This window comes from Sus scrofa, chromosome 1, assembly GCF_000003025.6.
Source record: "Sus scrofa isolate TJ Tabasco breed Duroc chromosome 1, Sscrofa11.1, whole genome shotgun sequence".
Taxonomy (NCBI): Eukaryota; Metazoa; Chordata; class Mammalia; order Artiodactyla; family Suidae; genus Sus; species Sus scrofa.
Window position 1 is genome coordinate 152,611,664 of NC_010443.5, and position 25,462 is coordinate 152,637,125.

The 25,462-nt window shown below is 40.3% G+C and overlaps 1 protein-coding gene across 2 annotated transcripts in view; it reads right to left on the reverse strand.

Annotated features, from left to right (window-relative positions):
* Window positions 1–24,982, reverse strand: part of SOCS6 (suppressor of cytokine signaling 6) — a 42,999-nt gene extending 18,017 nt beyond the window's left edge. Inside the window, exons 1-2 of one of the 2 annotated variants that reach the window (XM_021093790.1) lie at window positions 24,777–24,982; window positions 19,637–19,825 (exon numbers count right to left, since the gene is read on the reverse strand). The gene's annotated coding sequence lies outside the window, so the exon portion shown is untranslated. 2 annotated transcript variants of the gene reach the window in all.

Sequence of the window (25,462 nt, forward strand, 5' to 3'; positions counted from 1 at the left end):
CTTGGATTTTTCTAAAAACTGATGGGTTGAGAGAGTTCAAATTCAGCACGTAAGCACTAGAGAGATTCAAACATGAATCAACTGCATATAAAGGTTTTATTCATATCTAATTTCCATTTGCAAGTAATTCTTCATAGAATATGCCCGAGTTCAGCGAAATAATCTTAGTAACACTAAATTAAATAACACTCAACTTCAATTAGAAGTTATTACTTGGTTAAAATATGATACCTGGCAGGAACCAGTTGTAGTTGCAAACCTATTGGGTCCACCAGTTATGGCTATACTAGTCACTAGAAATGTCTGTAGGTGTGTAGACATAGCTAATGCAGCTAGGAACACACACAGACTTATCCCCAGTTTGGATGGAAAACATGTGGAAGCACATGCCACATTCTATAAGCCCAAGCTTTGGGGATCCATAATTAGGTGTTCTGAAAAGAAGGTCCAGAAGATGAAGAAAAATGCAGAACATGATGTAGAAAGTAGGCCCGAATAAGAAAGAATACACTGCAGGACCTGGGCAGCCTGTAAGGCAACAGCATTATCTCCTGCCACATCCACTCCGGTCTTCCTTCAATCCAATCACCAAACTGCAGGAAGAGTAAAACTGGAAAGCACTTTTCATTTCACTCAGTAAAAAACATAAGTCTTTACAGTGGACTGTAAGGCCACACAGGATGTGACTACACCATTCTTTCCTTGCCCTCTCTACCTGCCTCCATGATGCTCTGAGAATACTAAAAAAACGCTGCCATTTAGGGCCTTGGTGCTGGCTGCAAACACAAAGGACCAGCCCCCTCACTTCCAAGTCTTTACAATTGCCATTTTCTCAATGAGACCTGCCCTGACCATGCCATTTAGACTGCAACAGGAACCCTCTTATCTCTTATCATGTGCATTAATTTTCCCTGGCATACAACAGAAATGTCTTACTATGTTTTTGTCACTCTTCCCCTCTTTAAAGAACATAAGCTTTAAAAAGGCAGGGGTGTTTCCGTCATGGCGCAGCGTAAATGAATCCAACTAGGAACAATGAGGTTGCGGGTTCAATCCTTGGCCTTGCACAGTGGGTTAAGGATCTGGCGTTGCCGTGAGCTGTGGTGTAGGTCAGAGACGCAGGTCAGATCGCAAGTTGCTGTGGATGTGGCATAGGCCAGCAGCTACAGCTCTGATTTGATCCCTAGCCTGGGAACCTCTATATGCCATGGGTGTGGCCCTAACAAGACCAAAAAAAAAAAAAAAAAAAATGCAGGGATATTAACTCTGCTTTATTCACTGATATGTTCTAATTGTCTAGGACCATACCAAGAGCACAGGAGGTGCTCAGGGATTATGAATAAATAAATTTTAGACATGCAAACCTAATCAGGTATGGTGACCAGATACCCTGCCCACTTTCACCTCTCTCCCCACCTCAAGCAATATTTTACCTTTATTAAGGAAAGTTACAGAACTCCTTAATATGGTCAGTAAGGTCCTACACAGCCTAGCTGGTTTTGGTGATTCACCCTGAACATTCATATTCATATTCTCACTCAACACAGAACTTTTTAACATACTGCCCCTTTGATATGAACTCTTTTTCATTCTCCTTTTTAATTCCTTCACACATCAGCTCATCCAACACCTTCTCAGGGAACAGACCTCGCTCTTCCCAACTAGGGTAAATCCCTCGATTAAAGGATCCCGGAATACTGAATACCTCTCCAGCCTAGAATTTCCATCTGGGATGTACCTTACATCTCTTTGTGTAATTATTTGATGAATAGCTATCACCCCTACAGACTATAATGTACACAAATGCGGAGAATGTCAATTTTTTTCTCAATATTTTATCCCACCACCTAGCTTGTATCTGGCCCAAAAAAGGGCACTCAATAAATATCTGTTGAATAAATAACAAAGAAAAATGAAAGAGAACATTGGTCCACAATGACTTAATGCTGATCTATACGACTGCCTCAAAAGCAGAAACAGAAACTGACTTTGAAGTGCTAAAGGTCACATTTAAATTACCCTTATTAAACCTGGGATTCAAACAGTCCTGCTCTCCATGATCACATCCACTTCATAGAAAACAGGACTGGTAACCAACCACAGTAAAAGTACTTGGTAATTATCTACTTGTTAAGTATTTTTTCAAGTACCAATCCACATGCAACTTAATAATAATATTAAACAAAGACAATTCAATCCTAAACATCAGAAATTACAAAAAGTTCTATTAGGCCATATGGTCTTCCATCTCTTCCCTTCATTTTCTAGGCAAAGATTACTCTGGAATTTTTAAGAGTATCTGTTTTTCTGTTTGCACTTCCAAAAATATATGCCATCTTTTTATAGGATTACCATCTGTCTCATCATGCCTAAGTAAATGTTCTGAATTAGTTTCACTGCTTTTCTAATTGTAAAATTTGAAGTTTACACATAGAGTTGAAAATATGTATAAAGGTTCAAAGGAAAGTTTTAGACATGAATACTTTATCTGTATGGGCAGAGGAAAACATCTTCAAATAATTTCACAACCTATTTTTAAGGAACTACTGGGGGTACTCATGCCTGCCATTATAATATCTAATGAAAAAACTTTAAAGACAACATCAAAAAACAACTACTTAACCTTCAACAAACAAAATAGTTTTGTTATTGCCATTTTACATACGAGAAAACTGGGTCTCAGAGAGATTAGAATTTCCCCAAAGAAGTTAATTCACCACTAGGAAAAATAGCAGATCAGAATTTGAACCTGGCTTCTGATGCCAAAGCTCACCTTTTTCCCCTATAACAAACTGCTCCATTAGTCATACTAGCGTTTAAGTCAGTGGTTCCCAAACTTTTTGGTCTTAGGGCCACTTTATCCTTTTAAAAAGTATTGAAGACCACTAAAAGCTTTATCTATGTGAGCTATATTTACTGAAATAGTTTCTTAAAATTTCATTGCACTGGGAAATCTGAAACCATATTGGGATTTTTTTACTGTTACATTCAATCCCTATGAGAAATTAAAAGTGAAATTTAAAAAATTAGTTCATTTTAAAATGACAATTTACTCCTTATATGTTAACATAAATAACTTTTCAAAAAAGTTACAAAAAATACACTTGGCCAAACAATCAAAATTCAATGAGAAAAGTAGCACTGTTTTACACTATTATAAATCTTTTTTCTGTCTGATTTAAGACAACCGGATTCTCATCTGCGTTTGCATTCAATCTGTTACAACATGTTGTTTTGGTTGAAGTGTAAGAAGAAAATCCAAACTCCTACAGATATAAAACTGGAAAAGGGAGGAAATTTTACTTAATAACCTTTTCATATAACAGTGGATAGTCTTCTTGTGATACTAGAACAAAATCAAGTGATAGTTTCTTAAAAAGTCATTAGTGCTAAGAAATCTGCAACTGTATCAAGATTTTTTTTTATTCTATTACAGTCAAATCCACTGATCTAGGTTACATTTTGAATGAATCTTTTATACATGCATGATTTAACACCATGTATTATTTCATTACATAATATCAAAAAATTACATTTTATATCACCTACTGATCTCATCAGAAATGTCTAAGTATTTGGAAGCAGTTAAGCCAACAGTGGTAGATGGATGTTTTCCACAGTTCTAATTTTTGCTTGAAAGCTTGAATTTAACATGGGCAACAATAGTCAGTGACGTGAAAGGTTTATTTGATCGTTATTGAGAAAATATCTATTAAACACTCAAGTTGACTGATCACAGTTTGCTCTTTTAGGTAAAAGTGGTGTTTCATGAAAAAGCTGTTAGTTCCGGCAGCAGCTCAAACAACTGCACAAGGCCTCACTAGAGACGCCTTCTTTAGTTTGTGGTAGAAAGTGCTTCCTTCACACTTCCATTTCATCACAAATTTTTTTTTTTAAGTATTCTGATTTTATTTATTTATTTATTTATTTTTAGCTACACTTGTGGCATGAGAAAGTTCCCCAGCCAGGTAGTGAACCCAGGCCATGGGGGTGACAATGCAGGATGCTTAACCGGCTGAACCAACAGGGAACACCTCATCATAATGATTTTGAAAAAATGTGTATGTACTCAAGGTCAAAATTTAATAAAATTAATAATTTTTATAGCTTCATCAGTGACATTCTTAAATATAACTAGAATTTTCTTCTAACCACAAGCACTTGGAAGTGAAGAACTACTACTACTAAGAAAGTTGAATACTATTACTAGCTGATGTCGCTGCCTTGTTCGTGTCAAGGCACAATCAATTTTATTTACACTGCTTTTGCACCCTTAGCAAAAATGGCAATACAGAGAGTCCCCTGGTGGTCTAGTGGTTAGGGCTTGGCACTTTCACCACTGTGGCCCAAGTTCAATCTCTGGTCTGGGAACTGAGATCCCACATCAAGCCATTGCATGTCTTAGCCAAAAAAAGGCAATATGGTGAAAAAAAGCAAATAATGTTTTATCCTTATTATGAAAGAGGATCTACAGACCATACTTTGAGAATGGATAGCTTAAACTATCTGTGAAGAAGGTTTAAAATAACAAAGAAAAAGACTTTTAATGTAAGCAAATCATTCACATAACAAGTCAGCAAGACAGAAGGTTCCCTGTTGTTAACATCTCTCTTCAGTAAAGACTGTATCCCAAGCCAGTCTCTGAGTGTGCTATGACTCATGCCCTTCCAGTTCGATTCCCTGGATTCTACTCCATTGCTCCTGAATCTGTCAGTTCACTACCTGCCATGACCTTTATAAATAAGGAAAAATAAAAAACAAATACTAAAGTCTTTAAGTAAAGGGAGCAGTAGGAAGGATGGAAAGAAATAGACAACGTAAGATAAAAAGTCAATGGCCAATATAATATGAGTTATGATGGAACTTAGGTCCCAGTATTTGTTATGCCAAAAATATGAATGAGATAAACCCAATCATTAGAAGAAAAAGACTTTCAGATTTGTTTTTTTGTTTTGTTTTTTGCTTTTAGGGCCGCACTCGTGGCATATGTAGGTTCCCAGGCTAGGGGCCGAATCAGAACTACAACTGCTGGTCTATACCACAGCCACAGCAATGCAAGATCCAAGCCACATTTGCGACCTACACACCACAGCTCACGGCAAGGCCGGATCCTTAACCCACTGAGCGAGGCCAGGGATCGAACCTGCAACTTCATGGTTCCTAGTTGGATTTGTTTCCACTGAACCATGATGGGAACTCCGAGATTTTGTTTTTAAAATCCAATCATGTGTTACATAAAAAGACAGTTTTAGTGTCCATCTCATAAAGTTTCAAAATATAAAATTTCCCCTTCCCAACTCTCTTCTTCAGCATTCCTGTGATTTTCTTATTCTATCCACTTAACTGTTCTTACTTGTATTCTACTTGAGATTAGGATACTTACCACTTTGTCACTTGTTAGAACCAAGTACCTGAAATAGTTTCTGGGCATTGCTGATCCTCATCCAAACTTCTTAGAATTTATAGCCTTTTTTTTTTTTTTTTAAGTTCTTTCTCCAAAAAAATTTAACTGATTTGGAAACATGAAATAAATGCAGTTGACTAAAAAATATTCTGTGGAAGTGAGTATAAGCAAAACCTCTCTCAAGGACTATAAAAACTTCACTTCAAAAAAAAAAAAAAAAAAAAAAAAAAAAACCCCGAAAAACTAGGCTTTTGTAAAAAGACTGCTTTGCAAATGTTGTTAACCTCTAATTCTGCTTTAAAAAAGTGCCAAACTGGAAATCACAGATAATGCATTATGTAAGGACAGAGATGACATAATTAAAATTGACTGAGTTTAGCCACTGGATATTTAAAGAAGACACCAGTCCTACACTTGAAATTGAATGAGAGAATACATATTTACTTTTTTAAATTTAAAATAAAATGTTTAAAAGTACATGAGTCCATATTCAGTGCAGTTTTTCAATTAACTGATAAATACCAATCCTAATTGTTTTTGGGGAAAAGAAATCATCTAACAGAAAAGAATGAAAAAAGGCATATGCTAATAACAACTGGCTGTCATAATTAAGAAAAAAGGGAGGGAGTTCCCATTGTGGTTCATCAGGTTAAGGACCTGACATAGGTCTCCATGAGGATGCAGGTTCAATCCCTGGCCTCACTCAGTGGGTTACGGAATCAGCGTTGCTACAAGCTGCAGTGTAGGTTGCAGATGCAGCTTGGATCCAGTGTTGCCGTGGTTGTGGCATAGGACTGCAGCTGCAGCTCCAATTGGATCCCTGGCCCAGGAACTTCCATACGCTGCAAGTGTGGCCATGAAAGGAAAGAAACATACAGAAACAAATGGGTTGTGGTAGTGTTAGAATAAAACTTTAAGAAAAAAAAAGGGAAATGTATTTGCATAAAATTAGGTAATTATGGATCTATGAGAAATCAAACTATGTAAGAGTACTTTGAAATGCTATGAAGATTAACTTGCAAGTAAGATGAGATGGATAATTTAATGGCAAATATATATTACTAAAATTTGCATCAGAGAGGTAGGAATCCAAAAGACGATAATAAGCTGTCAAAGACCCTGTGAAAGTCATCCAAGAATACTACGGCCCTCTCTCCCTCTTGGGAAGAAAAAGTGACAAGTCACTAAAGATATATGTCTAATACTCACTAAAGTACTTCAGGGCATACAGGGAAAAAAAATGCTCCCAAATTTATTTTTGAATTCGAAAAGACATTGATACCACAACTGGACAAAGACAACAAATCTTAGAAAACTAAAACACCGATTTCACTTCTGAATACTGAAACAGAAACCTTAAATATCAGCAAACATTGGGAGCACTGGGGGGAAACAATGCAACTAGATAAGGTACATCCCAGGATTGCTAGCATGGTTGTATATTTGTAAATTTATTAATTTACCATAGATCAAAGAGCAAAATCATTATTACAGCTATAAATAAAAAAATTTTTTGAAAAATAACATCAATTCTTGACTCCCGCCCCCCCAAAAATCTTTGTAAAATAGAAATAGATGGACATTTAACACCATACACTTAACAAAACTACAAGCCACAGTGAATAAAGAAAAAATGCTAAAAGCAGGCAGTAAGAATGCCAATTATCAATACTATTAATTCATATTATTTTTAACATATTAGCTATTAATTAGACAAGACTGATTAATAAGTATAAATATTGGAAGGAAGAAACAAATTGTCATTACTTACAAGTGACATGGTAGAATAAATACCTAGAAATAGAAAAGATGCAGCCAAAAAAGTATTAGGGGGAAAAAAGAAAAGAAAACTCAATCAAGTAACTGCTTATGAAATGCGTATGTAATGCAATAGTAATTCTGCATTCTTTAAAAACGGTCAAGAAAATATAATAAGAGACTTGATTCTACTTATAATAGTTTTTTTAAAGATGAAATTAATTTTTAAAATGTCCAGAACTTTGTGAAAAACTGAACTCCTCAGAGGATCATAAGAGATCTAAATACATAGAAAGAGGAGTTCCTGTCATGGCTCAGTGGTTAATGAATCTAACCAGGAACCATGAGGTGGCAGGTTTGATCCCTGGCCTCCCTCAGTGGGTTAAGGATCTGGTGTTGCAGTGAGTGTGGTGTAGGTTGCAGACGCGGCTCGGATCCTACGTTGCTGTGGCTCTGGCATAGGCCAGGGGCTATAGGTCGGATTCGACCCCTAGCCTGGGAACCTCCATATGCCACGGGAAAGGCCCAAAGAGATAGCAAAAAGACAAAAAAAAAAAAAAAAAAAAGACAAAAAAATAAAAAAATATAGAAAGACACATCTATCCTCAATAGAACAATTCGTTCTATTATGTCACAATGTTAATTCAAGATCCCATGAAAACATCATGATGTCTCTGCAAGAAACAAAATGATATTGAAGTTAACTCTGACCTGTAAACAATGAAAACAGTCAGAAAAATCCTAAAGCACAAATGAGGGAGAATGAGCTCCACGGGATATTAGAACCCACTGTGAGAGAGCTTAAACCTGGAGGGGAAAAGTCTGGAAAGTCAAGGAGACCAAGACACACAGGAAAAGAGCAGGTGACAAAGGAAACAGGTTGAACTACTGAAGGAAAGATGGGTTATTAAGGAAATGATGAGGGCAGGTTGGAAAGCCATTTGGGAATGGTGGGAAAAGCAAGATTTTTAATTATTTCTTATTAGAAATAAATTCCAAAAGGATCAAATAACCAAACAAAAATACAGTTGAAGAAAAATTTTTTTAAAAACTTGCATTGCAAGAAACCTTTTCATACAAAACATAAGACCTTGAATCCATAAAGGAAAAGATCAACAAATGTAGCAATATAAAATTTATAAATTTCTGGATAGCCAAGAAAATGACATAAAGCCAAAAAACAAACTGGAGTAAAACTGCAAACACATATGACAAAGAATTAATTTTTGTAACACAGAACATGCTCTTAGAAGTCATAAGAGAAAGGCATACAATCTTATAAACAAATGGGTGAAATATATAAAGGAAGAAATTACATAAAAAGAATAATGGAAGATAAGCCAAGAAAACAAGCAAGAGCAATCAAGCAAACAAGAGAGGGAGAAAGCAAATCCAAGTGGCCAATTCACACATGAGGAGATTTTCAATTCATTCACCACAAAGAAATTAAAGGAACTGGGGTATGATGGGAATAGTTCTACATTGTAATTGTGGTGGTGGTTACATGACTGAACTCATTTGTATAAACTCAACAGACCATATACTATAAAGGGTGAATTTCACTACAAAAAATGCACTAAAAATAAAATAAAATTCAAAAAAAACCCCAAGATCCTATATCTTTCACCTATGGAGTTCCGCCATGGTGCAGTGAGTTAAGAATTACTGCAGCAGCTCAGGTTGATGTGGAGAAGTGCATTCAATTCCTAGCCCAGTGCAGTGGGTTAAAGGATCTGGCATTGTCGTGGGTGGTGGCTGTGGCTCTGATTTAATTCCTGGCCCAGAAACTTACATATGCTGCAGGTATGGACACAAAATTAAAAAGCAAACAAACAAAAAAACCTTTCACTTATGAATTTGAAAAAACTAAATCACTAACAGAATTGGCAAGAGTATGAGTATGAGAGACTAGCACTGATAACTAATCGTTAAAGTATAAATCGGTTCTCATTTGTGAAGGATTATTTGAAAATATTTATCAAAATTTTAAAATTCACATATGCTTTAACCAAGTAATTATGCTATTTATTAGGAATTGGTCTTTTGGATATATATTCCTGCCAAAAACAAGGACATATGGAAAATTATGTTCTTTACAGAATAAAATAAAAACCAAAACCTCATATTACTAGATCATTTACCTAGTAATGACCTACTATTGGTAATACAGGCCACATATTATCCTAATATGTGCCAGGCTTTGCATCTCATTTAATCCTCATAACCCTGAAAGTTCAGTACTATGCACAATGAAGTGTAACACAACAGGAAGGACTCATCTGGAACCAGAATGCATGAGTTTATATACATACATATATACTTACATAAATACATATATATATCCCAGCTTCACCTTTTATCAGTTGTGTGATCTCAGAAATAACAACATCAATCACACAAGTTAGCTGTGAGGTTTAAACGTATTCATAAATGTGATGTCCTTAAAAAAAAAATGTCTACCACACATAAGCTACACAGGTTCTAGCTAATGGCAGTAGTAACAAGAGTGATATTCCTTGTATAAATGGGGAAGGTGAGGCAGAGAATAAAGCACTTGCCTAAGATCACATAACTGATTCTATAAAATAAGCCGACTTAATCACTACACAAGATATTTACTGCATAATTCATCTTGGTAAAAAAGTGGAATTAATCTAGATATCAGTGAACAGCAATAAAAATACACACTAAAAATCAGTGGACTGGGAGTTCCCATTGTCATGCAGTGGGTTAAGGATCTGGTGTTGCCATAGCTGTAGCTTGGATTAAATCCCTGGCCCAGGAACTTCCATATGCTATGGGTGCATAAAGAAATAAATAAAAATTTAAAAATCAGTGGACTAGTTTAATAAATTATAATCCATCAATACAATGGAATATTACATAAGGGGATCCAAGATATACTGTTGAAAAAAAGCAAGCTACAAAATGCAAACACAATACCATTTATGTATTCATTTATATGCCTAAATATGTATAGTAAATGACTATCCAAATATCAGTGATTACACTTCTAGTGAATAAGAAAAGGAATCAGGAAGCCCTACAGACAAGTAGATGTATGTTTTCTACAATAGACCCTCCTGTAACTGTTCAGTAGGTTTACTTTACTATAGAACAACCCTCCTCCCCTTAACAAAAAAAAAAAAATCTGTAGTCTAGGTAAAAGATGTTTGTCTCTGTGTTGTCAACCACCTTGTGTCATGAAAAGCAGAGCTCTGATTCCCTCGGGGTCAAAGGTCTCAGCAGCCTTCCTTCTTCATCCATCTCCCAATCTTCTTAAACTGTTCCCAATTCTCCCTGGTTTCTAATCTCCTAATGCAGTCTTCCTCTTGGCATCTTGCCTCATCCCAAGAACCTCACTCTCTTATTTCAGTCTTTTGCTTCCCTATTCACAACTCAGTCTTCCAGTGGCTCTGCTCCCTATGAAAACCAGAAATGAACAACTTCAAAAGCCAAAGCCCTGGTACCCAGCACCTTGGTATCCTGAGTTCAGCCTACACAAACAGTTCTCATCATTCACTACAAGCACCATAAATTTCCTTAACTATGTTCATCTCTTTGCCTCCCTCTTCTACAGTATTTACACTCCAGCTCACAAAGATGTCTTGACGCTGACAAGACATTGCACTTCCTCGAACAGTATAAGGAGATAGCTGCAAGCCACAGTAAAAACATAGGGATGAAAGATAAAGTCTTCACCCTTCAGGCCCTTAGATTTTAGTACAGAACGTAAGTAAGCAAACATCTGCAGAAAGGTTGTAAAAGAAACATACTTAGGATGCTACTACCATCATTCAGAGGGACCTAACTCACACCAAGAGGAAGAAAGGAGGTTTCCTGTCACTACTCCTATTACATCTGCTATTAAACGACTTCTGCTACTAATACCGCCACAACCACCCCCACTCGGAGAGTACCACGTACTAAAAAATGCACATGAATCTTCCTGAATCCTTACAAGAACTCTATTTGGAAGGTCCGCTATCTCCATTTATAGAAGAGTAAGCTAAACCTTAGAATATTTAACAACTGGCCCAAAGTCACAAAGGAAGTCACCAAGCAATAGACACAAGAGCTGACTGCTGGCAGTTTCTGACGATGTGTCACCTTATCTACTGTGGTAACACAATATGGAGCCTGGGAAGACAGAGCCAGAGATTCTGGGCACAGACTCTGCAGCCACCTTGCCCGAGTTCAAATCACGGCCACCACTCCCCATGAGGAAAACCCTGGGCATCCATGTCTCAGTTTCCTCATCTGAAAATTGGAATTAAAAAAGTATACACCACGGGGGACTCAATTCTGGCGTGATGGAAAGAGAGGCTGATAAATCCTCTCAGCAAAAAGCAACTATGAAGCTTAGCCACCGTCAAAAGCCACCATTTCAGCACTCTGGAAATAAATAGCATACAACTGAGAAGCTTATTCATAAAAACCACTGAACAACGGGACTCCATTAAAATTATCAGCTTTTGTGTTCCAAAACACATTATTAAGAGAAAAGACAAGCCACAGACTGGGAGGGAATATTTGAATACTATATTATCTGATGATAAAAGATTTGTACCTGGAACAGATATATAAAGAACTCTTAAAACTGAAGTAGCAAATAACCTATTTTTACATGGGCAAAAGACTTAAATAAGACCTTTTACCCAAAAAGATATACAAAGAGCTAATAAGCACATGAAACTGGCCAGGAGGACAAAGTAAATGAAAACCAAAGGAGAGAGTACTACACACCCACCAGAAGGACAGCACCTGGCTGCAGCAAGAATGTAAAGAAACTGGAATATCCTACATTCCTGGAAGCAACATAAAATGGGTTAGCTTTTAAACAGCATTTTTTCTTTTTTTCTTATTAGGGGAAAAATGATTAAAGTACATGACTATAAATACACAGAACACAAAGATTTATAACAAGGCAGATACACTGCAAACCCCTAGAAATCACTCCTTAGTTTATATAGATTATCTATTTTCTTTTTTCTATAAGTACTTTGTGAAAAGTACTTTCTATAGTACTTGTGTCTTGACTTTTTATTCTTTTTGTGGTGTCTTGAGGAAGTGAAGTTTTGCATTTTATTTTTGTCAAATTTTTAAACCTTCTTTTGATAGGCAGCTTCTACTGTCCTAAGAAATCCTATAAAGAAGTACTGAAAGCTTTGCTTTTTTGCATGTAAGTCCTTGGTTAATACTTGGTTAGTACTGACTGATGTGTGTGGTAGGGATTAATTTACATTTTTTTTTTGGAATAATCAATTGGCTCAACACATTCACAGAAAATATTGACCCTCGTAAGAATCAAGGAAATGCAAATTAGTAGGGATTTTTCACAAGTCAAATCAGTAAAGATTTTCTAAATCATAATATTACTTGAAAATATCTTAATATAGTTGTAAGAAGTCACTTAGCTATATGCAACTCTTAAAAATATTCATACTCTTTGACCCAATAATGCTGTTTTTATAAATCTTGAATATGAAACCAAAGCATAACAATGACCCTTGCATTATCATATGTGATCAAAAAAATAAATTGAAATCTTAAAAATAAGAAACATTCTAATTTCCAACATTATGAGAACTTTAACAAAATTCTTGCACATCTACACAATGGAACTTTAGGGAACCACTAAAATTGATATTTATACAGTTATAAATAACATGGGGGAAAGTTCATATTGTTCATTTGTTAAGTGCAAAAACACAGGAAACAAAATCTTATGTAAAATGTGGCCTCAATTATGTATAAAGAATAGGGAGGAAAATCAGACCAGAAAGAAATACAACATGACTGTCAACTGGATGGCAGCAAACTTTGTAAATATTATTTTCGATACCTTGTTTGCAAAATATTCTATAATAAATACGGAGTGTTTTTATAAGAACAAAGGCTGTAAGACTGTTCTTCTTAAGATACTTTTTAAAAGGGAATGACGGAGTAAATCCATCAGGTTAGAGCAAAATGCAAGGCCTTTTCTTGGTTTTCAGACATACCATGACCACCAAACAAAAAAAGATAAATCAAGAGATAAGAATACTGCATTACTTTTGTTTTATTAGAGAAGCTCCTTCTTCTTCTTCTTCTTCTTTTTTTTTTTTTTTTTTGTCTTTTTGCCTTTTCTAGGGCCGCTCCTGTGGCACGTGGAGTTCCCAGGCTAGGGGTCAAATCAGAGCTGTAGCCACCAGCCTACACCAAAGCCACAGCAATGCCAGATCTAAGCCGCGTCTGTGACCTACACCACAGCTCATGGCAACACCGGATCCTTTACCCACTGAGCAAGGCCGGGGATTGAACCCGCAACCTCATGATTCCTAGTCAGATTCGTTAACCACTGCGCCACGACGGGAACTCCTAGAGAACCTCCTTCTTCTCAGCCCACCTAAAATAACTTTTTGCAAAAGTGACATTACATTTTATTTGGTGTATATATAGTCTGGACTGAAATATTCTAAGTTTAAATGACAAAAGTAATAACTCCACCAGCTCTTCAATGATCCTCTCTTCCCTCCTTACTCAGCTAATATTCCACCATTAATCATAGTCATTCGCTGCATATACCCTCAGTTCCCTTCCCCCACTCTCACTCTGAAAAACTCTTGTCAAGGAGTTCCCGTTGTGGCGCAGTGGTTAACGAATCCGACTAGGAACCATGAGGTTGCGGGTTCGATCCCTCCCCTTGCTCAGTGGGTTAACGATCCGGCGTTGCCGTGAGCTGTGGTGTAGGTTGCAGACGCGGCTCGGATTCCGCGTTGCTGTGGCTCTGGCGTAGGCCCGTGGCTACAGCTCTGATTCAACCCCTAGCCTGGGAACCTCCATATGCCGCGGGAGCGGCCCAAGAAATAGCAACAACAACAACAACAAAAAGGCAAAAACAAAAAAAAAAAAAAAAAAAAAAAAGAAAAACTCTTGTCAAAACCACAACACAGTTTAAATCAGACTGCCTACGCTGCACCTGCACCCTTACAGAAAATGTGGCTGGGGAAGCACATGACCACCCTGGCTGGTCTCACTTCACAGCCATCACCATGAACCCAGGTAGAGCCAGGATGCCACCTGAAAACCAATCCACCTTCCACTGATCTAGCCATCTCTCACCATCCCTGCCAACCATGTCACATCCTTCCTCTTACCTCTAACACCGCTGCCTCATCTTCAATCCCCACTGATGGCCCAGCCTCCTATTTCCCTGAGAACATTAAGAAGTTCAGAAGAACACTTTCACCTCTCACACCCATCCCTTTCCTATATAGATCCACACACCTTTCTAAAGGGCCCCTCTCCTTACATACCTGATCTCCTTCTCCTACAAGTTCCCTGTACTGGATTGCTCCTAAAAACATAGCTTCTTATATATACAAATATACTTGACTTAACCCAACTTTCTTCACCATGTATGGTCTGTCTTTAACCTCCCTATAGCAAAACACCTTGGAAGAATCATGCATACTTGATTCCCTCCTCCTGTTTTCTCATAAACCCATACCAGAGACCTGTTGCAGCACCATTATACACAAATTGCCCTTGGCAAGGTCACTAATTCGTCTCAAATCCAGCATCAGTTCTCAGACCAGCTCTTCACACGCTTCACCAGCAGCATCTGACACAGCTGGTCACTCCTCCACTGACCACTCTGCCTCTAATCTCTTAAGGCTGGAGCACCCAATACTCAGATTTTGGTCATTTCTTCTCCATCTACATTCATGTCCCTTGGCAATGTCACTCACTCTCATGCATGAAATAACACTGGTGTGTCATCCACTCCCAAACTTCTCTTTATTTAGCCCAGTTAGAGTCAACTCCCTTCTTAACTTTGCGACTTCACTGTCATGCTAAACATGATCTGTCCAAAACTAAACTCTGGATTTTTCCCATTCCACCCTCAAAGCTGCTCTACTTGCAGACTTTCCCACTTTCACTTATGGCTCCTCCATTCTCCCAACTGCTCAGATCCAAACCTTCAGAAGCATCTGTGGCTCCTCTCTTTCTCTCACTCCATATCCAATAGGTCACAAAATCCCAATCCCTATTTTTAAAATACACGCAGAAGCCAATCCCTTTGGGGTCCAATCATCACACTGGGCCAAGATACTGCCCTACCTCATCTGCATCACTGCAACAGCCTCCTAATTTGTTTCCTTGCTTTCTCCTTTGCCACTCCTGGCCCCCAGTCTTTTCCTGACACGCGCAGGTGCTCAGGGAACTGGCATCAGATGCCAACATTCTGGCTACTGTTACAATCCTGAGAAGTAAAGTCTTTCATCTCTGACCCAGGAGGCTCCCATCTTCTGGAAGCAACCATGAAACTGTTCCTGGCTAACTGAATAGCTCAAGAGCAGGGTAAAGTCTCTAACTCTTCACTCAGTAACTGAAACACAATAAATGTAATAGAATTGCTTTGACTTCTTTTAGAGCCTCTGGATTTTCACACAATAAGCTCACGGAGAGCAATATGAATATCTGCATGAATACAAAGGTAGATAGAGACATTTAAAGATAATCAAATCAAGAAAATGGACTTAAAAGTTGCATGTAACTTAAAATTAAGAATGAATTTAGGATTACAACAAAATCTCTAATAAATTTTCAAGTGATTCAACTCCCCCTCTGGGCTTAATACAAAAAATATAGGGTAGGAGTTCCCACTGTGGCTCAGGAGTAATGAATCTGACTAGTACCCATGACAGTTTAATCCCTGGTTTTGCTCAGCGGGTTAAGGATCCGGCATTGCTGTGCACTGTGGTGCAGGTCAAAGATGCGGCTTGGATCTGGTGTGGCTGTGGTGCAGGCCAGCAGCTGCAGCTCCAATTTGACCCCTAGCCTGGGAACTTCCATATATCACAGGTCCAGCCCTAAAATGAAATAAACATTTTTCTCTAATTTTTAAAAAAAATAGTCAATTACATGTTCAAATGCTTTTGCATAGAACATGAGAATTTTCATTCAATGTGTGTTAAATAAGAGCTTTTAGTTAAAATAATCTTTTCCTCATTTTATATAAGTATACCCAAATAATGAATAGCAGCTTTGGGATACAAAGAAGTAATCCATTTAAGATTTATTAAATGTGTATTAAAGTGAATGTAAACCTCATTTATCAATCATTAGTAATCCCATATGGCAATAATTATTCAAATGAATAACAGAGAATAAAAATCTTATAAAATGGAAAAGGTTATACCCATTGTAAAATAGTAACTTCTCAAAACTAATCACTTATTATAGGCTGCCAAACAGGGGATCTCTTGATGCTCTTAAAATGATCTAACTTAAGTGGAGTTCCCATCATGGCTCAGCAGTTAACGAACCCAAGTAACACCCATGAGGACATGGGTTCAATCCCTGGCCTCTTTCAGTGTGTTAAGGATCTGGCGTTGCCATGAGCTGCGGTGTCCATCACAGCTGCAACTCAGATCCCAAGTTGCTGTGGCTCTGGTGTAGGCCAGTGGCTACAGCTCCAATTGGACCCCTAGTCTGGGAACCTCCATATGCCATGAGTGCAGCCTTAAAACAAACAAACAAAAAAAGATCTAACTTAAAATAATTCATGCTACTCATTGTAGATCAGTAGGTATTTTATAAATTAAGTTATACATAGTTCAGTGACACAGGTGTCACTTCATGACAGTACTAACTGAAAACACACTGAAAGCCTTTATTTAAAGAAAAATGAGATTTAGGTTTCCCCCGAAGAAAAACCTTTAACATTCACTGCTGCTAGCAAAACAAAAACTATTAAAAAGAACAAAAAACTTGGACTGAGCTTCTGATGAAACATATACTTCTTTATATCCACACACTCACACAAAAACCACAAGAACAATGAAAATTGGAAAGCAAATGACAGCAGATGACAGCAATGTTAACCCTAAAGTCTAAGCCTATTGGAAGGGAGGACAACAAAAATAAGACTAAGAAAAAATATCACAAACTTGAAACAAGAGTCAGATGCTATTTATTAAAAAGCAGAGGTAGAATAGTTAGAAGACAAAAATCCCCACAGCTAAGGAGTTCCCATTGTGGCTCAGTGGAAATGAATCTGACTAGTATCCATGAGGATGCAGGTTCAATCCCTGACCTCACTCAGTGGGTTAAGGATCTGGCATTGCCTTGAGCTGAGGTGTAGGTCACAGAAGCGGCTCAGATCTGGCATTGCTGTGGTATAGGCCAATGGCTACAGCTCTGATTCGACTCCTAGCCTGGGAACCTCCATATGCCATGGTGTGGCCCTAAAGAAATAAAAAAGTCCCCAAAGCCAAAATAAAAATAAATTGAGAAAACCCTCCCCCCAAAAAGATAAACAGACTTAAATTTTTGAGAAAAAATTAAAAAATTAATGTATCAATCCAGGAGGTCCAATATCCTATAAGCAAGAGCTTTAGGGAGTTACTATTGTGGCACAGCCAAAACGAATCTGACTAGCAACCATGAGGTTGCGGATTCAATCCCTTGCTCACTCAGTGGGTTAAGGATCTGGTGTTGCTGTGCGCTGCAGTGTAGGTCACAGACACCGCTCATATCTGGCGTTGCTGTGGCTCTGGCATAGGTTGGCGGCCATAGCTCCGATTTAACCCATAGCCTGGGAACTTCCATAGGCCGCAAGTGTGGCGCAAAAAAAAAAAAAGAAGCGCTTTAGTCATTTAGTCAGAAAAGAAAAAAATGAAGGGGAAAAAATATAACAGAAAATCTTAAACTTCCCCCAGAAGTGAGGAACATAAGTCTCAGGCTGAAAGGATCCATGGAACACTCAGTACACACAAAGAAGGAAAAAACAACAATCAGGCACATCATGGTCAAATTTTAAAATTTAAGAGATAACAGAAAGATACAATAAAGCTTCCAGAAAGAGAAAAAACTTACATAAAAAGGTTCTTTTCTTTTCTTGGGAAAGAGGTGGCAACTGACACAGTGGCAACACTGAAAGATGGAAGTTAGTGGAACAATGTCCTCTACATTCCAGGAGGAAACTGGCTTTCAATCCCACACACACCTGCAATCAACAACTCTCACAGAGCACTTCCACATCTCTCTGCATCCTCACAGGATTATGTGACTGGTTCTAGCCAATGGACCCTGAGCAAAAGCAACATGTGTCACTTCTGGGCCAAGTATTTAAGTACCAGCTTATGACCTGCCAGCTCTCTTTTGCATCTGCTGGGATAAACCTGAGCCATGATGCGGAGCTGTAGGAAGATTCCCAAGCCCACAGTAGACTTGCTGAGAACAAGAAATAAGCATTTATTTATGCACTCAGACTTCTGAGTTAAACTGCCACTGCAGCATAATCTAGTCTATGCTAACTAAAATAGTAACCTAGAATTCTATACACAGCCAGACTACAAATATTTAGAACACAGACATTTTCTGACATGCAAGGTGTCAAACACATACACACACACACACACACACATATCTCCTCCATCACCTTGCTAGGAAGTTATAGGAGGATGAGTTCCATCAAATCAAGGAAGTGAATCAAGAAACAGAAAGCAGATAAGCCCACTTAGGAGAGAGGAGAAAATAATCTCTGGGTTGATGGCACAGCTCCTACTGTTCGGTGTCTGGGACACTGTCCTTGTCATCTACAGCTCTTCCCAAATACCCTCCAAGAGTTAGCTGTTCAACTGTGACATCTTCCAGGAAGACACAAATCCAAACTCCCTGGCTACCAGAAGTAAATAAAAACATCTTGCATCAATGGCAAGAAGAGGTGCATTCTGAAACCTGTTAGCACCATGGTATGTGACTCTGGGCAAATTACATAACCTCTCTTAGACTAAATTTCCTCATCATCTGCTTAAGAATGAAGCTGCTCAACTATCAAAAAGCTCCTTATAATTCTGTAAATGTAAAAAAAAAAAAAAAAAAAAACCACTAAGATCATAATTCAATTCTATGCTTGGTATAAGCTTACATATTATGACAATCTGTGATATTTGGCAATAATGTTATTCCCTAAATATATGTTTTGTTACTTTAAAAAGCAATGTCAACAGACAAAAATGACTACTGTCAGAGGGATGATGATATTTCCTTTAAAACCAAAACTCAGCTTTAATAACAAACACCTTCATCATTATAAACATCAAAATAAAAGAAAAAATCATACAAAATACCAAGTCTACCAGTAAGAATTCATCCTACTTTTTAAAGTGCATTAAACCTGCTGCTTCCACCATCCAATGTGTTACTGGCATTGCCAGAATAATATCTATCACTACAAGCACAACCATAAGGAGCATCAAATAATAGGTGATCTAGACAACCTGCTGAATATATCTTTTCTAAATAGTTCTAGAGAGTAACACTAAACTCTGAAAATTGTTTTTGAAAGAAATCTTATCTGATAAGCCATATATTCTTCTGCCTTGAGAGATATTTTAAACACAAATGTACACTAAATATAATCTCATGCTGTCACTAAACCACTGTATATACACAAATGCTTCTTCACAAGAATGCATTTACCTGTGGGAAGATTTCAGGACAGCGTGGTGACACCTTCAGGGTTTACTGATGCTCAGATAACTGATGGTCTCCCAGGCCTTCAGAGATTCAGTCTTTTCTTCTTTCCTTCTTCTCTCCTACTCAAGAGTCTGGTCCCAGGAACAATGGGACAGCCACCGCTCCCTAAACATAGTCTCCAAGTGTGATGACCTTTCAATAATTTTAAGAAAACATTTCAGCATGATGCCTGTTAACATTATGACAGCAGGACAAGACCCTGCAAGGGCCACACACACCTAGACTTCCCACCCATTGCCCACAGTGACCCAGCCGAGTGACCCCACCACTGCTCACACTGCAGCTGTGTGTAACCCCCTCGATTCTAAAAGCAGCTGCACCAGCAAGACTTTCTGCAGACTCCCATCCTCCTTTTTCTATTGCCACTTTTTATGTCTCTTGGGTCTCACACCCTTTCCCCACACAGGGGTTCCTCAACAAGAAAATCCAATTTTTTTTTTTTTTTTTTTTTTGCTTTTTAGGGCCACACTCTCAGCATATGGAGGTTCCCAGGCTAGGGGTCTAATAGGAGCTACAGTTGCTGGCCTACGCCACAGCCACAGCAATGCCAGATCTGAGCCGTATCTGTGACCCACATCACAGCTCATAGCAACGCCGGATCCTTAACCCAGTGAGCGAGGGCAGGGATCGAACTCACAACCTCATGGTTCAGTCTTATTCGTTTCCGCTAAGCCACGATGGAAACTGTGTAAATCCAAGTCTTATACAAATGTTGCTGACTAACCAGAATTAACCAGAACACTCCTTTTAATGAATCATGGTACATTTTAAACTAATTATTACTGTTAACCCCTGTTATATTCCAGGTACTGATCTCAAACGTTTACATGTGTTACCTCATTTAACTTTCATACCTATTAATACTATTTTACAGATAACACAAATAAGACTTTGAGTTTATTTTAAAAACCTACCTATCACAGTGCTGAAATTCAACCTAGATCCGCAACCCTATGAGAGACTGCCTTTACTGGCAGTAGTTTCAGTCACCCAGGCCTCTGGCTAGTCTAACTCCTGCCTGCTTAACTCTGCCATCAGATAACTGGGGAGGCCAGCAGTTCCAGAGAGCTGGGGTTTTACCTTATCAAGTAAGATGTGTGCCAACATCAAGGGAAATGTGCTTTGGGGCGGTTACTCTCCACACGCTCTAGGTAACCGTACTTCCAGAAGTGATCAATGCCTGTGAGCTTCATGATCAGTCAGATGGGTATGTGAGTGAGTTCCAACACGCATCACAGCTCCACAAGTAGAGGTAGAGCCTTGGGTGGGGCCATTTGGGCCATGGAGCTGCAAGAACTTTGGCCTTACTGGTGCTATGATTCATTCAGCTGAGCAGATAACCCCAGCAAGAGATAAATAAGAAGCACAAAAAACCTAATACATGTTTAAGATCTAGGCAAGCACATCTTTGCCTTTAATGTGTAGATTACAATGCAAAAACTACAAGTGTTTTCTATACACCAGGTCTCTACTCAGTGGCCAGGCTCCATGAGATGTGCTAGGAAGACAAAAGGAGAAAGACCACAGACCATAGCCTCAGCAAGCAACTAGGTAATAAATGATGTAACAGAAACATATGAACTGATACAATGAGATTACGAAAGGAATTATAAGGAAGGGTAGTCGGGGAGGCATCTCTGATACAGTGACCCTGGCAGTAAGACCTGAGAATGAACCAATCACAGGAAGAGCCACTCAAGTGTGGTCCACGCAAATGGAACCACCATGTCAAAGGTGAGGAAGCCAGAAGAGGCTTAGAATATGGAGGAACAGAAAGGTTAGAGAATAACTTGGTGCTAAGGCAGAGAGAAGATGAACTGAGGAACCAGGCAGAAGTCTTGTGGTCAATAGTAAAGAGTTTAGATTTCATTTTAAACAAAATATGTATGTGCTCACAGTAACTTCCTCAGATGGATTATTACTCCCACCTTAACCCCATTTAAGGGACATACAATGTGTTCAAGGTCACAAAGCCAATTATGTACACTCTTCCCTAAAGATCTAACACCTCCAAAACATTCTCCAATGTGAAGGGAGAACTGAAATCTTAAATGACTTTACCTGCTATTCTTGAAACATCCACAAGACCAAGAATCACCCAAAACAAATGTCACAACAAAGTAAAATGTAATGTTTGTATGAATTATCAGAGACGACCCTGAAGTCAGTTTAAGGCAAAATGTGCCTTCAGTGCAAAAGCCCTCCCTACTTACCAGCTAAACCAACAAGCTGTGAGACATAATAAATTAACCACCAAAATACTACTGACAATTTCACTCTCAATAAACTTTAAAACATGTCCCACTGCTGTTTCTCTTTTACTACCCCGGACAACTTTTTCAAAGTAGTCATATAAGAAAGTTTCCCCCTTTACTGACATACACTAATATTATAAAATTTCTCCCCTGCAAAAGGAATAATTTTATAAAAGTACCAGACACCACAGGTGCCATTTCCAAAACTGGAAGAGGTTAGGGATGAGGATAGAGAACTGAAATAGACAATTTTCATTTCCCATAAAATATGCAACAAACAGAAAAAAGCAAAAGATGATCTTTTTAACTCGAGGTCATTTACCTACCTACCCTTATTAATTACTACACATACACAACCAGCAGTTACATGAGATTATAAATAACTTGTATAAATATTTCAACGTGTGTGTGTTTCTGTCTATGCATCGACCCATTTTGCATGGGTGTATACTTCGAGCGGATAACTGTAACTGCCACAAATTCAGAAACGGGCATAACAGTTCCATTTTTTGGAGTATATTTTGACTTTTAAATAGGATCACACAATTACTTCTAAGAGCAAGATAAAAAATATCAGTGACACAAACGTTTCCTGAAAACGGACCACATGGAGAAAACTACCAGAGTTTTCTCTGAAGAGTAAAATCACCTAATAAGACAGTCTTAGGATGCATTTCTGCTCCTTAAAAAGAGGGCCAATAAAAGTTCCGATGTGGCTCAGTGGGTTACAAATCCAATTAGTATCCATGAGGATGCGGGTTCAATCCCTGGCCTCACTCAGTGGGTTTAGGATCCGGCATTGGCATGAGCTAAGTGAGCTGCAGTGTAGATCACAGACGCATCTTGGATACTGTTGCTGTATCGGTGGAGTAGGCTGGCAGCTGCAACTAGGATTAGCCCCGTAGCCCAGGAACCTCCAAAGGCCGCAGGTACAGCCCTAAAAAGTAAAAAGAAAAAAAAAAAAAAAGGAAAAAAAGGCGTATTCAGGACCATGAAATGATCAGGAGTCCAGTCGGTACAGCTGAGTTGCCTCCCAGGTCAAGGCACAGCCCAGGTTGGTTGCAGCCCAGGTCAATGGCACCAAACCCCTATGCTGCCACTCCCTGCAAGGTGTTACAAGGGGAGAGTGCCAGGTGACACTCAGGAGTGTGCCCCTGGGTCCTACAGAGACCATCTTTAAGGCCTGCTCATCTTTCCACTAAAAGAAGGGCAAGGGGCAGTGCAGGTACTTCCCGCCAATCCAGGAGGTAAAGAACAAAAGAAGAAAAAAAGGAAAAATGTTTCAAAAGAGCTGCTGAAGAGAGTCTAAAAAGGGTAAAGGTTCAGGTAAATAATCTGGGTGATCCCACCCATATCAGTGGAAAGCACTTGCCAAAACCCAGGTGAGTGCTTATAAGAATCCTAGTTAAGTCCAGGGTCAGGTGGGCCAGCCTTCCCAAAGGCAACAAGAAAACATTAGGGGCAAAGTGGGAACCAAAGGCCACATATTCTGTCAGAGCAGAATATGAAACAGTATATCCATGCTAGTGATGCAAGACTGAGAAAGAAAAAAGCACGTAATGTATCACGGGCTAGTGTTCAGGTTTTCTCTGTGAAACTTGATAAACAACGCCATTCATGGTTTTAAATAACACTGATTATTCTCCACAGCACTAAACAGTCCATGTAAAATTCATTCATTAGAGTAAGCGAAATAGATTTCATGTTGTGATAGTTGTTAACCAAAAAAAGTCAAGATAAACGTACACCTCTGTGGGTGCGAACAACTCAGACATTTCATCTTGAAGTGGATGGCAATTTACTTTTGTTTGATTACAAATATATCTTTATTCCAAGGGGCACAGTCCATAAAGAACATATTTGAGAAACGTTTTGTGTCTCATTCACGTGATAATTGTGATCACTTAGTTCTCCGTTACCCACACACAGTAAAGTATCATCATTTTCCCGGGTAGTCGTTTTCAACAAACATTGGCTGAACTGAATTCAACGTTATAGGTTTCACTACCGGAAGCCTGAGTTCCGCCACATAATCCTACCTGGCCCTGAATCCCAAAAAGTGGGGATGGGATGCGACTACATGCTAAGTTGGCTTACAGAAGACTGCACACGTTCCAAGTTCTGTGCCAGGATCAGCCACTGACAATTGTCAACAGTTCCGACACAGGATGGGCCACAATGGGGCCCTGAAGTTGCCAACACCTGAAGCAAATTGAAGATTCAGGCCCGTCTCGGCACCGAGGGCGGTTTGACCCTCCCGGAGCCCTACATCCGCGCAAGTCCAGGGGCGCCTCCACGCGCGGAACAGACCCGGATCCCGACCCAAGGAGCCGCCCGGGGGCGGCGGCGCCGACGCGGCCTGGGCCTCCCGGGCCACCCTTCGGCCGCCGAACGGAGGGGTTCCCAGCGCGGCCGACTGTGTGTGGAGCGCGCAGGCCCCGCGCCACCGCCCCAGGCCTCTCTGAGCCCCGGCCTCTCCCCGGAGGGCTGCGGGCAACAAAGGCGGCGGCCCGGGCCCGGCGCGCAGGAGGCCGGGAGGCCGAGGGGTCGGGCCGGCGCCCGGCGGAAGCAGGCCTCGGCCCTCCCCGGCCGGCTCCCCAGCCCGGCTTCCCGGACGCCTATCCCCGCCCGCCCGGCCCCCGCCCGTGGACCCGCCGTGGCGCGCAGGGCCTCGCGCCGACCCGACCCGCGGCCCAGCCCGCGCCGGACCCGCCCCCGCCGGCCTGAGGGGCAGAGGCGCCCCCGAGGCCGCTCCCCCGGGCCCCGAGGATTGGGAGCGAAAAGCCGAGCCCCGACCCAGCCTCCGACTCGGCTTCGCAGACGCTCACCCGGCAGCGGCCCGCTGCGCTCCTCGCCCAGCGCCGGCGCGACTGCCGCGCTCGGCCCTCCTCTCCCGCAACTCCTCCTCCCGCCTCCTTCCTCCTCCTCCTTCTCCAGGAGGGGCGCGCGGCGGCGCCAGCCCGAGCGGGAGCCGGAGCGCAGGAGCGGAGCCGGCCGCTCCGCGCCCACCACTCGGCCCGCGGCGCAGGCGGGCGTCCGCGCGGGGGCTGGCCGGCGGGGGCGGGGGCGCTCGGGGGCGGGGCCGGGGGGCGGGGGCCGGTCCCGCGCCGGAGTCGGAGTCTGGGCATCGTCCGGCTGGTGCCAGTTGAGCCGGCAGCCTTTTTGGTGTCGGTTCTGTCTTTTCAACCTCCCCTCCCCGGTGGTCCAGGCTGACGCAGAAAGGAAAATATTCTGGACCCTCTGGTACCGGCTCTGCCCTTGTCCATGTGGCTGGGAGGCTACCCCACGCGGCCGAGGTCCGCTCACCTAGCACGGTGACCCCATCTGGTCCCAGCTCTTAGGGAGGGACAGGGACAGCCTGGCATGCACGCATCGGTGAGGGGAAGTCTTTCCCCACACCTTTTCTAGCTTAACCGTAAAGTGTGCTTTTTGAGAGAAAACTTATTCCTTGTTTCAGGCCATATGCTTTTCCATTAGTCCTTGTTAGTGGGGTTTTATAAAAAATCTTAGTTGA